We start from the raw sequence: 18,280 nt of genomic DNA, 5'->3' as shown, positions 1-18,280 counted from the left end.
CATTAAATGTTCTATTTTTCGTATAAATTGACTAAGCATCATTTTCAGATACAAAACGTTTTCAATCGTTTTTGGCACAAAACAGATACTCACGAATATATGCAGTGTAGTGATTATAATTTGTAGGGTTCTCAAATGGAATTTGAGGGGTTCCATTTGGCTATATGACATACACTCGTACACAATACAAACAAATCGATATTTTTGTACGTGACTATTTTTAAACGTATATCGGAGTGTGTGGAAAAATGTCGAATATTTCGTCAACACGCGACGACTCGAGATGTTCATAAGGTTCGTTGTGGCGACGAAAAAGCATACTTACCTGGCACAAGAGTTTGCTATGATCATGAAGGTAGCTCTCTCGGGATGAGGCTTTTCCATTGCACTTCGGATTAGCTGACTCTCGCCATTATCCCTAATGTGGATAACTGGTGTGCGTAATTTTTGGTAGCCGGGATTTGCGTTCGCGCTTATCCCGACCATAAACTAAAACCCAAATAAAAAAATCTTTTCTCTTCTGAGATGAATGTAAAGCATTTGTTGTACGTTTGTAGAGGGGAACGTATGTATGAATGCTTTTCTTTCACGTTGAAGGATTGAAGAGATATGTAAGAGCGAAATAAAATTTCAAAATATTCAAAATAACTTGGTAAAATTGAAGGCCTAAAAGAATAAATCTTACATATGATCAAAATTTTTATAGCCATGTTCGATTTATCCTTTACATCCCTGAAATTTCAAAATGTATTTCAGGTAATAAAAAAATCTGTTCTTCAGTTTATGTTCTAAAATGCTCAATTTAAAGGAAAATTCACCAATATACCAAAAATATGAATATTTTTTAAACACTTTATGCAGTAAAATAAACAAAAATAATTAAATAGAACGTTTCTTGTGAAGAAATATGTTTATTTTTGTATAATTTTAATTATATTCTTTTACAAATTTATTTCTTCAACAGAAACGTTTTATTTTTGTTTATTTTGCTATTTTTTTTATCCCTTAATGTTTTATCATTTGAGTGAACCAAAAAAATTAATTGAGCCATATTTTTATATCAAATCGAATTCTACATTTTGAATTTTTCTTATTTATTCTTGCTTATTTTTTAGAAAAAAAATTATTATATTCAATAAAAAATTTTAATATAATTATATTGAATAAAATTTAATTACCGTAATGTAGATAATTCTTATGGAAAAAAATAATCTGTTCTATTAACGAAAATAGGTTTTAAAATTCGTTCTATTAACATTTTTACGTAAAACTTTTGAATTTTTAACGAAATTTCGAAATTTTTCAATATTTTTAACAAAAACTTTAAGAAAAAATTATTTTAATGAATATTTATTAATTTATTTTTTGATTTTTTGAAAAATAATTATAAATTTATCTAAAAATTTGCTAAAAAAATCCAAAAATTAATGAAAAAATATTGTTCTATTAACTTCAAAATTGATGTTCCATTAATTATTAGCATTTTTTGAATTTGTAACGGATTTTTTTCCATAAGAATTATCTACATTACGGTAATTTACTTATAATTTAAAAAAAAATAAAAATAATCTAAAATATGTGAAATTCATTAAAAATTTTAATTTTATATAAAAAAACAATTTTTTTCTCTTTACTTCGAAACTTGCTTTAACTTTAAAAATATCATACAGATTGCATATTATCGGGCTTCAAATTTAACAAAACTCATATCCACGAGTTCAACGATCTTTAAATCACTTTCGTTTTCTATGAGACGTTGTTTGTACAGCCGATTTTTGCGAACGTTTAAGTTTCTCTCTCAAAAACTTAATATAACTCTCTTTGCATTTTTAATGATCGTCTATAAATAATTCAAATTTATTAGTAACGGTTTGTCTGGTCACCTCCATTCAGAAGCGTGTGTCGGTTATAATCCATCAATATCTGGTCAAAAATCAATGATAACATGAAATTATTAACAAAATATCGAAGAAAAAAAATTAATTTGCATTTTTTCCTTATCATTTACATCTTTTTGATGCATATTTTGGTTAATTTTTACACCAATCGATTATGAATTATTATTCATGTAAATACCCTTGTACGCATAAAAATTTACAACTACCGCTAAAAATAAGGAAAATCGTCTTCAATGATAAAAATTGATGGAAAGCAAGTTCACAAGGAGTTTTTTTTACATAACTTCAATCAAACATTCCTTTCTCATTTTAATTCATAAAAAAATATTAAAATAAAGTTTAAAACGAGATGATAATTACACGTCATTACACAAACATCCCGTGGAAGAAAATCCATATTTTTGTGAAGCAACTTGCAAATTATTCATCATAAATAACTGGAGAATAATTTATAGTGCATCGAATGTCGATCATGTAATTGAGTGTAATTCCAGTGGCGGATTTAGCATTTAGGCCCTCTCTTCAAAAGATTCGTTTTTTTTTTTAATTTTATATTTTTAAATTTGTTTTAAAATATTTATTTAAAAGTTAATTTAATAATAAATAATAAAGTTTAAAAAAATAAAAAATAAATTAAGAAAAAAATTAAAAGAAATTATTTTTCTTGAAATACCTAATTCATAAATTTTTTAAACCAAGAATTTTTTAAATAATTTTTTTAAATATTTTTTTATTTTTTTTTTTAAATAATGAAATTTAATTTTTTTTTGATAATAATTTTAATTTATTTTTTTTTCAACTTTATTTTATTCAATAATAAATTCTTTTGGAAATCCAGGAAACTTTGTAAATCCGCCACTGACTGTGATTGCAAGATATCGCGGCATTGGCATGACACTGCGTGGATGTCGTTCCAGTAAAAAAAATGTAAAGAAAGCGTAATTTGCATTATTTTTGGGTAAAAATCATCGCGCAATAATTTTTTATAGACTTGACTAGAGAAATCTTCGGCTCCATTGAAGTAATGAGTCGGCTTGTCACACAAAATAACTATAAAATTATATCATCCAATCAATACGGAATTTTATGCGAATTGTATGGCTGCACGTGTGCACGTTTTGGCTGCATTTATAAATCATTCAAGAAACGAAATTCAAAGAAAACGAAGATTCTTATCGTCCTCATAACGTCGTGATTTCTTAGCTGTCTCTCAGCATTTATTTATCGTTACGACACCTTTCCACCTTTTTTTCTGCCAACAATGGCGTGACTTTCCTTTTCGCAAAGAGAAGAAACAAAAAAACTGACACCCATGTCAGCCAATAATCACTTTGCGATTCTTTCTTTTGATTTCAAAATTATTCTTTTCACGATTTCGATGACTTTTTAGTGACACATATTGTGCGACGACGAAGACACCACAAATCGAAATTTAACATCAGCAAAAAAAAAATGAGTTACGATCGCGAAAAAATTTAAAATATATTCAAATGCAGTCATTACGAAGATAGCAACAGCAGCGCATATTCTTTTTCGTCGTTTTTGTCTATTGTTTGAAAAAAAACACAACAGGTCTGTCCATTTTATATTTGTGATTATTTAATACAATTATATATGCTTTAAGGCAAACATCACGACTGTTGCAAACATTTTTTTTTCGTTGCAAAGAAACTTTTGCATGCGTCGCGTCTTCTTTTGCTTCTCATCTTGGCGTCACACATTCACCTTCGTGCAAAAGTACCATCAGTTAAACAACAATCAAGCTATTAAAGGGGTTAAAGTACAAAAAGTTCGACGGCAGAAGGATGTTTTCGTATTTTATTTGGCTTTTCGTGCATTTTTGCATAGCGGATGAACTGCGAACAGGAAAAATTAATATATTTAGTTGGAAGAAGAATTATTTTGTAACGGAATGGCTCAAAATCTGCTTTATGAATCTTCTTGAATTTTTCTTTAAAGTGTCTGGTTTAGCTGAAAGAAGGTTTTAGAACATAAAAATTCAAAAAATTAGGAAAACTTTGTGGAAAACTAAGAAAATTATTTAATCTAATTTTTTAAATTTTTATTTATTTTTTTTATTTTATTTTATTTATTTTTTTTTATTTATTTTTTTATTTTATTTTATTTTATTTTATTTTATTTTTATTTTTATTTTATTTTATTTTATTTTTTTTATTTTTATTTTATTTTATTTTATTTTATGTTATTTTATTTTATTTTATTTTATTTAATTTTATTTTATTTTATTTTATTTTATTTTATTTTATTTTATTTTTTATTTTATTTTATTTTATTTTATTTTATTTTATTTTATTTTATTTTATTTTATTTTATTTTATTTTATTTTATTTTATTTTATTTTATTTTATTTTATTTTATTTTATTTTATTTTATTTTATTTTATTTTATTTTATTTTATTTTATTTTATTTTATTTTATTTTATTTTATTTTATTTTATTTTATTTTATTTTATTTTATTTTATTTTATTTTATTTTTATTTTTATTTATTTTTTTTTTAATTTATTTATTTTATTAATTTTTTTTTTTAAATTTTTAAATTAAAAATTTAATTTTATTTAAATTAATTTAATTAAACGATTTTTTTTTATTTTATTTTATTCGAATATTTTTTTTTTAAATTTAAATTTAAATTAATTAATTTAATTTAATTTTAATTAATTTAATTAAATCAATTTTAATTATTTTTTTAAATTTTAAAATATAAAAAAAATTTTTTTTTGACGGGTGAAACGAAGTTTACGGGTACCGCTAATTATTTAATAAATATGAAAATAATTTTACGCGACTTCATAATAGCTCGAAAAAAAGACAACAACCTCATCAACATGTCTTTCTATAAACACAAATGCGTTTTTAGTTAACACCTTTCATTACACGGCGCACCGTATTGAATCATAATTACCAAAAAATTAGCCAAAATTTCATGCAAATTACTTTTTTTTTTCATAACCCATCATTAAAATGATTTTTTTACGACTGGCATGCCATCCACTTTTTGCTTTAGAATTCCATGCATGTTGTGGTATTTTAATGCGGACCCATTACAAAGTAAATAATGAGACTTAAAATTAATATTTTTCTTCGCCTGCTTTAAAATTTATCGCATTAAATGGAGTTAAACGACAAAAATGCCAATTATTGTGCAGCTTTTAATGAATGAAAGGCACCAGCTCCACCCAAGCTTGTAACGACAAAGAAATAAAAATAAAGATAAATTTCTCTGGCGATCGTTACCTTTCGTCGTCGTCGAGGGAATTACCTCTTATCACATCATCTTATCCATCGTCGAGTTTTGCGTGCATTTAATTTATTTTTTAATTATTTGCACAAACAAGGGCTTCAAATGATTTTTTTTGTAGGTTAAACTTAGATTCAGTTCAAAGCGACACGCAACATTTGCTGAATTTCATCATGAATTGTTCGAGTACTTTACTAATCTGCAACATAGTTCTGCATCAATTAAATTCATTAAGAGAAAAAATCTTTGGTTTTATTTATTTATCTTGTTAAATTTCATTGTTTTTCTCGTTTTATTTGCATTTTGAACATTTTTATTGCTTTTTTGCAAGATTTCATGCTTCTGTTGTTTTTTCAGATGTAAACATAAAAAAATAATAAACTAATAAAAACAATAAAAAAAATTTCTTAACAAATATGAACAAAATAATGCATGAAATCGCATCATTTTCAAAATCAATCGTGGCAAGTAAGGCAATCAAGTAATCAATTTGATTTGAACAGTAGCAACGTTACATCTGAGGCATGTCAATCGAGTATTTGCATAATGTTTCGTTTTCAGCTTTTCAAGTTAGATTGAAAGGTATTTTCTGGCTCATTTGCATATCGCAACAAATGACTTGTCTTTATACGTCTGCTGCTGCTGCTGAAGTATTTCTTTTCTTTTTTTTTTTGTCTAAAATCCATATAAAAATATCATTATAATGAAAATTTGCAGACAAATAGATTATCTTATAAATAAAAATATATAAATGGATATCGTTACAATGCCATTTTAATGTTATTTCGTGCATTTGGATTGTGTGTCATATGTTTTCGAGTATGCAGAGAAAAAAAGCAAAATGAGAAAACAAGAGAAATGCAGCTTGCTCGTTTGTTCACTTAGTGCCCGATAGTGCTGTGTAAAATATTTTATTACAGAAAAACAATAATTTCTTTATTTATTTATGCTAATGTTGGGTAAAGTGATGGAAAGTGAGGAAAAAATTTATTGATTTTTTTTTTTGATTCTTATAAAATATTTTTTATTGAATTTTATAGAAAAAATATTTTTTTTATTTTTGATAAAAATTTTTGACAAAAGTTTATATATTGAAGTCCGGCCCTGGGCAAAAAACTACATCAAAGACCATGATAACAGGCCAATTGTTTCACATTTCACTCGCATATTGTAAAAAATTATTGTTTCGCAATCAGAAATTTTTTAAAAATAAAAATTAATTTAGTTTAAGCTTAAAGTTAAGAAAAAAAACTTTATTTACATTTTTTAAGATTTTAAAATAATACCTATTATTTTTCCTAAAATTTTGTTAAAAAATGAAAACCTAAAAATTAAAAATTATATTTTTTCTGGATTCAACCCAATATTGTCATAAATGATTCAAAAGTGCCAGCCAAAATTCAAAAAAAATTGCCTTTTCAACAATTTCAATCGTTTCAACAAAATTTTTGCTGTTGGAATTTCCAACAGTTAATTAAAAAAAAACAAACTTTTTCAACAAAATAAAATTTTGTTTCAAATTCCAACAGTTTTAAAAAAACCTAATCATTTTTCCCAAAATTTTGTTGAAAAACCAAAAATTATTTTTTTATTTAGGAAACCTAAACTTAAGTGACCTTCTCAAAATATTGAGTTTTTTGTTATCAAAAATTAAAAAAAAAATAAAATTTAGGCTTTATTCGTTATTTTTTTTTTTAAATTTTTAGTCGAAAAAATTATTCAAATAAAGTTCTAGTCATTTTTTAATTTTTAATTCTATAAAATTTTTGTATAAAAAAAATCTAAAATTTTCAATTTCTTTTAATAAAAAGATTTTACCTATCCAAAATTAAATTAAAAATATAAAAAAATTAATTTAAATTATTTTCATATATAATTTTATTTTTTTCATAAATTTTAGATTTTTTTATCAAATTTTATCCAAATTTAATTAATTTTTCACAAAACTCGGAGATATGGGAAAAAGATTGAAATTTATATGTTTCATATACTAAACATCTAATTCTTTCACTGAACAAAAAACATACACAAAAAATTTATTCGATACCTTTTCATCGATAACCAATTTCTCGCAACGTAACCTGCTGTTCGCCGCACTGTCTCGCGTCTCGTTCAAACTCGAGAGAAAAAGTAGTTTTTTCTGTGCAGTTTTTGGCATAATTTTCATTCAGCAAAAATCTTTTAGACAACAGAAAAGAAAGAAATGTGCGAGAGCAAGAGAGAGAAAAATAGAGAGAGGTCCGCGTAATAATAATACTATAATATAAAAACTAATAATAATAACATTCGTCGAATTATATAATGGTAGTATTTTTATTAAATATGTGTGGCGATCGCTTTTTGTTGTTGTTGTTGTTATAAAAGAGCCACATGAAAAATGTGTCTAAGACAGGCAAAAAAAAAAACAGGTTAGTTGGTTACTAGAAGCAAGTTGCTTTAAAACAGGCTAATCGCGCAATAATTGATGCGAGTTTTGTGCTTTTACAACTTTGTATCAAAAAATTAAGGAAACTCATTAATTACAATTTTTTATGTTAAAAAATATTTACCGTTAATTTTTTTTCGGTGTCTCACATTTTAGACATTGACTTTGAAATTCATTTTTTTTATCCTTTTCACCGCCAAAAATTTCGAACCAGTTCACCTTTCTTGTCGCCTTTTTTGTAAGCATCGTTAAATCATGATCATTACAAATTGAAATCGGTTCCTTTCCATTTTTTTTTTTGCATTTTATGCTTTTTATGTTTGGATGCAGACACAACACAATGATAGAGAGATAAAACTGAATGAAAAAAAGAAAGAACGGTAAAAATTACGAAATATTGGAGAAATGAAAGGTAAAAACCGTGCATTATTTGTTTAAAAACGTATATAAAAAATTGTTGAATTAAAAAAAAATTAATTTCTCAGGAACTCCTTTCTCTGATTTGACGACATCTCATTATTTATGTCCAAAAATTGCTGGTAAATTGACCTTAATATAGTGTTTTAACATTATTAATATCCGATTTTTGCAAACACGTGCTTGATTTTTACTTGAAAAATAAAAATAAAATACTCACTTGCAGGAGATCGAATTTCAAAAAAAAAAAAAATTTTTTTTCATTAATAAACAATGAAAGTACCGGCAACATTTTTTTTTAAATTCAGTAGGTATTAATATCACTTGTCATGTCACATTGTCGCATAAATATGTAATAATTTTCGTTATTGTTATGTTATTAGCGTTATTGTGGATTATATGTGTGATGAAACACAAAATATTTTAATCTTATCGTACATTTTTGCACGACTCATGTAATAATTTAATAAACATTGAAATGAATTATGTGCGGAGTCATTGTCAATGCGGAGAGATGTGAAAGCGTATTTTTTTTTTAATTTTTTAGTTTTTGTGTAAATTTGCAATTTAAAGAAAATCCGTTAATTAATTAAATAATAATTTGATGAAAAATAAAAATATATATTTTAATAAAAAAATATTTCAATAAATAAATTAAATTAGAAAATCCTACCGTTAATTAATTAAAAATTTTTAATTTGGTTTTCATGAAAAATAAAAAAAAAATATCTTTATTAATAAAAAAATCGAATTTTTTTTAATTTTAAATAAATTTTAGAAAATGAATAGAAAACACCAAATTGACTATTAATACTTTTAATTTGAACGAAGAGTTTCAAAATATAATTAAATTATTAATTTTATTAATTCAATTAAATAAATAAATTAATTTAATTTAAAAATTAATTAATTATTTATTTATTAAAAAAAATATTAATCATTAAATTAATTTAATTTCAGTTTATCTCGTATCAATTTTTTTTAAATAATTAAATTTCATAAAAATTTATTTTAATTAATTTAAAAAAAAAATTGGTAAATATATTTTATAAAAACTAAAAAAATATTTTTTTATTTTTATTTTATATTAATAAAGAAAAAATTTATTTAAATAAATTTTATCGAAATTTGGACATTTTAAAATTCTTTAATAAATTAATTAAAGGCGTCATTCAGCAAAAAACTCCTCATTTTCATGGTAAAAATTGATTTTTTCAAAGCAACTTGGAATCTTCCAATTAAGTTGATCATCATCATCATTATTTGTCACATCATGACACCATATTAATTAGGGTTATTTTCGTTTGTTGACACAATTATTTGCCGGTAACTACCTCACTGCGTAAATATTTATGTCATTTTTCCATCATGACAACAAAACAAAAATAATAACAAAAGTAAAATGAGGAAAACATGCGATAAAACGCAAGCAAAAAGAGCTTTAACGATTTAATGCGATAAGTAGAGACTGACAACAGTTGTGCAAAAGCGAACAACGACGACGACGCCACATAATTACTGTCGTAAATTAGGTTTTGTACTTTTTATTAGTGATTTTTATCACAAAGTCTCAAATGCACCAGAGTTAATGGAGTGAAACAAATCAGTCTGCTTAACTCTAATATGACCGACTTTAAAGAGTGCGAAAGCAAAAATATATTTTCTTGCAACTAGCGAGACCTTCATTTAAAATATTTAAGAAGAAGAAGATTTTTTAGTCTAATTATTTTCCAAATCACGCGTTTTGAAGGACTTGCGTGTCGACGATTATTGTGACATTTCACGAATTCGTTCTGTTTCTTGCGCTGAATTGAGATTTAAATATTTTTCGTCACACTAATTGCTTGAGAAAAAGTCGGTGCTCCAAAAAAAAATACACCTTGAGTTCGTTCACTTGCTTTGCATGACAAAAAATTTTAGAAGGGTTAACGAGTATTGCACCTTTTGACAGTTTCGGCATGAATCATGGCCATATTTCTTTGTATTCAATATTTTTTTTTTCAGCGGTGAAAATTTGTTTCAACAACGGGAATTTCTACTTTTTGGACAAGGTTGCAGCAAGTGAATGTCAATTTAGCGGTAATTTCTTTATTTTTGGTTTTTTTTTTTAATTTTTGTCAATACGTCATTTTTCGTGTTGCGTCAATAAGAAGAAATTTAACATGTTGCTTCAACTTCACACAAAAATCTTCCTCCTCGGGTCGATGCAGGCGACATAAAATTCAATACGACCTCGTTACTTTCATTTGAAGTGTAGTTAAATTGTCCTCGGCCACAATAAGTACGATAATCGAACATATCAGAACCACTTCTTTGTGAAATTTGAATTCGATCATCGACACAATTTTGCGATGCTGGAATATCTATGTTGCAATTCAAAAGCAAGTTTTGTCCGGAAGGTGGATTGACGATCCACGAACAGTTGTTTGCACCTTCATAGGAATTGGGATAATTTGGATTGTAAATGTAGTAAGTTTGTCCTTCTTCAATTTGTTGGTTGTAGTTACAATGTTGCGGCCAAATAGAATGTACCAAACAAAGTAAAATTGTTAAAAATGTCAGGAAATTCATGATGACTACAAATTGTACCGTTGAACTGAATTTAATTTGTGTCAGTTACTGTTGCACGATACTTGGCTTTTAAACGACTTTTAAAGCTAATTAAAGGAGAATTTTGTAAGTGAAAAAAATAATGCTATGCAAATATTTAGTTTTTCTAAAAAAAAATTAACTGATAAAAATGGTAAGTACTTTATTAATGCATTGAATTTACATTTGCACCCTTTTGAAAGGTTAACCAAATAATATTTTGATATGTATGTTAATCATTAATTTATGTATAGTATAGGTATTCTTAAAATATATTACGGTTTTTCGGAATTTTTAAGAAAATTATTTATACCAAATACTTCCCAGATAACGAAACTCATAAAGTTACTATTTAACGAATAAGGAGGTTGCTGTATAACAAATTCTACGATTTCACCAGGGTTAGATACCAAAAAAAATATATTAAAAAAATGTTATACAAGAAGTTTTCAACTTCAAAAATAGATCATTTATATTCGTCAAGTTAAAAAAATAGTAAAAAAGGAAATAAAAAATAGCAAAAAAAAGCGAACTAAAAAGGAATAAACAAGAGCCTTGTGGTAACAAAGTCGGAAAAATTGCCAAGTAAATAAAGTTACAAAATTTTTGAGAACAAAAACTTAAATATAAAGGATTTATTTCAGTCTACGTCAGTATTAATAATTATTCTGAAATAAATCCTTTATATTCAAGTTTTTGTTGTCAAAAATTTTGTAACTTTATTTACTTGGCAATTTTTTTGACTTTGTTACCACAAGGCTCTTGTTTATTCCTTTTTAGTTCGCTTTTTTTTGCTATTTTTTATTTCCTTTTTTACTATTCTTTTAACTTGACAAATATAAATGATCTATTTTTGAAGTTGAAAACTTCTTGTATAACATTTTTTTAATATATTTTTTTAAAATATTTTTTAATATATTTTTTTAATATATTTTTTTAATATATTTTTTTAATATATTTTTTTTTAATATATTTTTTTTTTTATTTATTACTTTTTAGTGTTGTACAGAAGTAGTTTTTAACATTTATTTAATTATAAAATCTCTAAAAACTAAAAAATGACCTACAGAAAATTCATTGTAGTGACCGCCTTGGGTTAAGAGGTGTCATTTGTATGGGAGGTCCATTTTAGAGAACCCCAGGACAAAAATGATGTATGGCAATGTTGTGCGTCTCGACGAGACAAACATTTCTGCATCATTAGATTTTTGAAATTTGCACTGGGATTCGGTTTAAATTTGAATTTTCCGTTTATTTTTCGTTATAATTTCGAACTCTTATATGGGGAAATTTTTTTTTGCATTGGGATCATGCCTCGATTCCACAAATGGGACCTAAGTTGAGCAAAATAAGCATGACCTGTAGAACAAATGAACCTTCTATCTCTTAAGGGAAAGCCGTGAGACGTGTACGAAATGAGTGACATACCCCTCATTGACTAAATATAAAGGATCTATAAAAATATGCAATGGGACAAAATATTGATGTGAATTGGGTTAAAAATTTCAAAATGTCAACTGGGGTGAAATTTTAAAATGTGTTTTGGGTAAAAATTTTTAATTATGCATTGGGCTAAAATTATGAATGTGCATTGGGTCAAAGCTTTTAAATGCGCTTTGGGTCCAAAACCTTGAATATGCATTAGGAAAACATTTCAAAATGTCAACTGGGGCAAATTTCGAGTGTATAATATTTTAAAAAATTCCAGTTGAACCCAAACCAATTCTTTAAATAGGAAGTTTTACGTATTATTTATTAATTAGAGATAAAAATGCATTTCGAGATTTACAAAAAAAAAAAAACAAGTGGTTCAATTTTTTTTTCTCATTAAAAAAAAACTTTATTGATGAAAATTTTATTTTAATTTCTATTGAATATCTTTTTAATAGTATTCAACAAAAATTCAATAAGTTCTGCTACCAACGAAGATTCATCTTCTCTATCAATGGCCTTCAATTCACATATGAACCTGCCCCCTACAGTCGTTGCAGTTGAAGTAAATCTCACTAGTATCTCGTTACTTGTTGAGTTATAAATGAATTCCCTTGATCCACAATACATTCGAGAATTAGAACCAATTTGTTGCGAAATTGTGATTCGATCATTGACACAATTCGGCGAGAAGGGAATAGCCACATTAGTGCAATTCAAAACCAAATAAGATGTTTCAGGTGACGTAGCGGTCCACATACACATGTTTTCACCACTATAATAGTAGGGATACTCTCGATTGTATATGTGATAAGTTTCACCCGGAATAATATATTGATAGTAGCTACAATCCTGTGACCGAATCAGATGAACCAAACAAAGGAGTGTTGATATAAATATCAAGAAGTTCATGATGTCGAATCGCTGATTAAAGCTAAAAAAATAAAGAAAAAAAATATTTGAAGATTTTTGTAAATTGAATCTATAAAAATTTTAAAACTTTACTTTTTAAAATTGTTTCTTTTTAATTAAATTTGAAAAATAAAATTAATTAACGAAATTAATTTTTATTTCCGATACTTTCGAAAACCTCGTTATTGGGATTACAATTATTTTTCGACTAAAGACGTTAACAGAAAAAGCGAGCTTTATAACGAGTCAAAATCTCTTTTTATCATATAAGAATTCCTTCACTGATAAAGTAAAGTCTTTAAGTGTCCATGTATTGTTGTTTGTTAAAGATTTTTAATTTTTTTGTTGTTATTATTGACGTCGAACAGATGTTTTCATATAATTTTATTATTTGCCCTCTCGCTTGTCTTTTACGTCTTAATTTGAAATTTTGTGTATTTTGGACAATATAATTCGTTACTGATATTAATCCTAGACGATAGGTTTCAGTTTTAAAATAAATTCTTCAAGTTCAACAGAAATGTACCAACAGAAGCATCACACTACGTGACATCTATGGATGCAACGCCCTCCTTATGATATCAAAATTCTTAATAAAAAATGTAATAGAAATGTAATTTTCTTAGTATCTCGGATGCCATAAGCAAAATTTATATAAAACGATGATGTTATACGCAATAAAAAGAAATATTATAGATTTTTTAAACATAATTTTTATTAATTTAATTATCCAAAAAAACTTTTGATTTGAAGCTCGAGAGATCTTTTATATATTATTTTTTTTAAAAGATTATTTTAAATTAAATTAAATTAAATATGAGTAATTAAAAAGGTGTTTAATTTAAAATAATCAGAAAAAATTATCTCTTTCATTATTAATTGATGAACAAAAAAAAAACAAAGCCTAAAATAAGGCCTAGAAAATAACATTTTTATGCTTTATTGGATACATCTTATAAAATAGGGAAAATTTTATAAGCAAAGACCTAAAAGAAGTACATTACAAACTACAGGTTGAACGTTACAAAAAACATTTCCTCCACTTTGAGGTGCCGTCAAATTTACTACGACATCGTTATTAAAAACTGAAGTGTATTCAAAATTAATATTTCCACAATACGTTCTAGAAAATAACTCCAAAGTTGCTAGTTGTTGAGAAACTTTAACTTTATCATTGGGGCAAGGTGGCGTTCCAGCAAGATCAATGATACACTTCAACTTCAAGTTGTGCCCGGTAGGTGGTTTGAGGGTCCACGAACAGTCATTATGAGAATTAGGAAAATCCGGAGTCACAATATTGATCGGGTTGCTATTTTCAATATTTATGATTTCGTCACAATACTGTGACCAAATTGGACAAACCGAACAAAGTAATATTGGTAAAAATATGAGAAAATTCATGATGACTACAAATTACGTCGTTTGTAGTTTACTTTGAATTTTAAAGTTTAAAAATGAAAAAATAATTTTTATGTCTAAAAATAAAATACAAAATTTTACATTAGTAATTATGTTGATCTTTACAAATAAAATAAAAAAAGATACATTGACTTTATAGAAATGTAAAATAAATTTTAAAGAACTTACTTTTCAAAATTATTAAGTTTAAAAATTAACAGCAGTATACGAGGCTTAAGACAGAAAACGGCAGTTGAGTTTACACTTGTTTGTTTATATTAAGAATATTTTTGGTAACCAAGTTACTATGATCACGATTGTCTTTCGACTGCAGATTCAAGGAGAAAAAACGACCTTTATAGCGGGCACGAATCTCTTTTTATCATATAAGAATTCCTTTATTGATAAGGTATGGTTCGTCCAAGTATTGTTGTTTATTAACGATGTTTAATATTTTATTCTTATTATTGACGTCGAACAGATGTTTTCATATAATTTTATTTACTCTTTATTATTTGCTGTCCGTGTCTTTTCCGTCTTAATTTGAAATTTCGTGTATTTTGGACAATATATTTCGTTGCAAATATCAATTTAAGATTCCCAATCATGAACAGTTTGCAAAATATTTAGCTATAACATTTCATTTCATATCTAATCACATAGACTATTGATTTTGATAAAGTTATGCGTTCAACAATATGTTTCAATTTTTAAAAGAAATTCAACAAATTAAACAGAAATGTAATAACAAAAGTACCCATCAAAATACTTACAAGTTCTGCTATAGATAAATAATTTTTATATATATTTATAGAAATTTAAAAATATTTAAAGATAGATAATTTTTACGAAAATATCAAAAAATATTAAAATTAAGAACAAAAAAACTTTGAGGCTTAGAAAAAAACTTCATAATTAAAAATATTTCTTGTTTTACGAAACATATAAGCAAGTTATAAGCAAATCAAACCTAAAAAGTTCCTATTACAAATCGCTTTAATTGAACAAATGAACCCTCCTCCTGTGCTTGTTGCCGGGGAACTCAAAGTCACCACGAGCTGGTTATTTGTGGTGGAATTGTAATTAATATAACCTTCTCCACAATAGTTTTTAGAAAATATTGGAACAAGTGGTATAATTGAAACAGCAATTTGGGAAACTGTAATTCGATCATTTTCGCAATTTGTCGATTCGGGAATTTCAAAATAACAATTCAACTCCAAGTTTTTTCCAGAAGGTGGATTGAAGGTCCACGAACAGCTCCTTGCTCCGTTGTACCAGTAAGGTGAAATCGAACTATCTATATAGTATGTTGTACCCTCTGAAACATCCTGAAAGTCGATACAACTCTGCGGCCTAATTGGACAAACCAAACAAAGAAGTATTGATAAATATATGATGAGGTTCATGATGACCATATTAAACTTTTCAGTTGTGTCAGTTACTGCTATAATTTGACTTTTTAAGCTAAATAATGGAAAAAAAAACTCTTTTAACTCCTTTTGTTTTATTGCCAAAATGTACGTTAGTAAAGATAAAGATATTAAATTATGAAGTAAAAGAAAAACATTGACTTCATAAAAATATAAAATGGATTTAAAACTACTCACGTTTCAAATTTTACAGCAGAATATAAGGTTTGAATTAAATAAAACGACAAATGATTGATTAATATTCATAATATTTTTGGTAATCAAGTTACTATGATCACGATTATTTTTCGACTGAAGATGCAGAGAAATAATGCGAGCTTTATAACGAAAAAAAAGTTCTTATCATATAAGAATTTCTTCACTGATAAAGTGTAAGGTTCTTAAGTGTCGATGTACCTACTGTTGTTTGTTGACGATTTTTAATATTTTTGTTGTTACTATTGACGTCGAACAGATGTTTTCGTGTTTTTATATTTGCATTAAGTTTTTTGATCTCTCGCTTAATTTTTTGGTTTGAATTTTAAATAACGTATACACTATAAATAATTGGTGTCTCGCAAGCAAAAAAGTCCGCGAGACACGCGCGAGACACACGCGAGACACTTTGCGAGACACTTCGCGAGACACTTTGCGAGACACCATGAAAAATTTTAAAATTTCGAAAATTTTTGAAGGAAAAATTTTTTTTCGATGTTTTTTGTTAGTTTTATGAATTCAAATGGTTAGCTGATAAATACGGCACCTAATATAAGCTTTTATACCTGCAAAATTTGCTAAAATTTTTGAAATATTTTTTTCTTTTTGACGCAAAGTGTTATTAAAATGAAAATATTTTAACATTAAAAAACAAAAAAGGGCATAAAAATGAAATTTACAGACAAATCACGGGTTCTTAGAAGTTAAATTTATAGTTTTAAGAAAATTTCTTAACTCTCAGGAATAAACATTTAATTAAAGTAAAAATTTGATTGAATTTGATTAAAAATTTAATTAAAGTTTTGGTAAAAATTTCAGAATTGAAGTGTAGACAATTATAGCAATTTATTAACTTGGACTTTTTCTGAAATTTTGTTTTTTTGCGTGCTTTGCAACATGAAATATTGGTTAAAAGACTACGTTTTTTGAGATGATTTGTTTTTTTTTTAACGAAAATATTCTTCTTTTTAATGAATTTGTCCTGAAAATTTTAGAATCTTTCAAAAATTTCAAATTTATTTATTTTATTTCTGTTACGTTAGTCAAAATAAGAAAAAAGTTCAAATTTATGAATATTTTTCTCGAAAATTCTCACAAATTTGGTCAAATTTTACAGGAATAAAAGCTTACATTAGTCGCTTAATTCATATGCTTATCCATTTTCAATCAAAAAGTTAGCGAAAAGTATCGAAAAAAAATTTTTTCTCCATAAATTTTAAAAATTTTAAAATTTTTCATGGTGTCTTGCAAAGTGTCTCGCAGATACTTTTGGTCGCGAGACATTTTGCGAGACAACAATTTTTTGCAGTGTATTTTGAACAATATACGATTCGTTGCATTCCAGGCTTTCCATCATCATCCAAAAAACTAAATATGTGGCTGTAAATGAGTTACAATTCATTTCATTCGTTCTGAAAATTGCATTGATTCCAAAATATTTTCTAGTATATGCTAGAAGCACAAGGGCCTTCTAATAATATGTAAATTCTTCAAAGAAAATAACAAACTTATTGAAAAAATCAAGCCATAGAACAATAATATTGATCAATACTATTTATTGCCATAATTAAATTATTGTTCGAAAAATTTATAGAAAATAAATAATTGTTCAAAAATAAAAACTAACATTGACCTAAGGCTTGGAAAAAATATCAAACTAAATTAAAATGTATCTTAATGTTCTTTTTTTGCACCAAATGGATGTGTAACTTGTAAATTCAAACGCAAAAAAATTATTGAATTTTTTTTATTTTTATTTATTTATTTGCTTCTTTTAAAAGTAAAAGAGGAAAATTCATTATCTTTTTATCTCGAATTTTTAAGAAAATCTAAAATATTTATTGAAATGATGAACGAAAAAAAAACTAGGCCTTAGTTATAAGGCTTAGAAAAAAATTCATCGGTAAACATATTTTTGCTTTACTGTTTTGGAGAATTTTATAAGCAAGCTAGATTTAAAATATTTGTATTACAAACTATTGGTATTGCAGCACATCTATACCTTCCTTTTTCCGGTGACGTCGAAGTTACGACGAGAACGTTGTTTAAAGCTGAAGTGTATTCAAATATTTTATTACCACAAAAAGTTTCAGTTTTTATTGTAACAGATAAAGGGTTTAGTTTTTGAGAAACAGATATTCGATCGTCGTCGCAATTTGGCGATTTAGCAAAATCAATTTCGCACAGCAACTTCAAGTTGTGTCCGGAAGGTGGTTTAAAGGTCCACGAACAACTTTTTGCGCTTCGATAAAATGAAGGGTATCTTGGACTGTATATAAAGAACGTTTTTCCTGCTTCAATATTTTTGGTGAAATCACAAC

General features: G+C 26.0%; 1 non-coding gene across 1 annotated transcript; it reads left to right on the top strand.

The window, feature by feature from the left end:
- Nucleotides 1-317: 317 nt before the first annotated feature.
- LOC134828255 (U1 spliceosomal RNA) lies at nt 318-482 on the top strand. The gene has a single exon (XR_010161885.1). It is a non-coding gene; the product is annotated as a U1 spliceosomal RNA (small nuclear RNA).
- Nucleotides 483-18,280: the final 17,798 nt, after the last annotated feature.

The sequence above is a fragment of the Culicoides brevitarsis genome, chromosome 1, assembly GCF_036172545.1.
Source record: "Culicoides brevitarsis isolate CSIRO-B50_1 chromosome 1, AGI_CSIRO_Cbre_v1, whole genome shotgun sequence".
NCBI lineage: Eukaryota > Metazoa > Arthropoda > Insecta > Diptera > Ceratopogonidae > Culicoides > Culicoides brevitarsis.
This window is presented reverse-complemented; position numbering and strand designations above follow the sequence as displayed.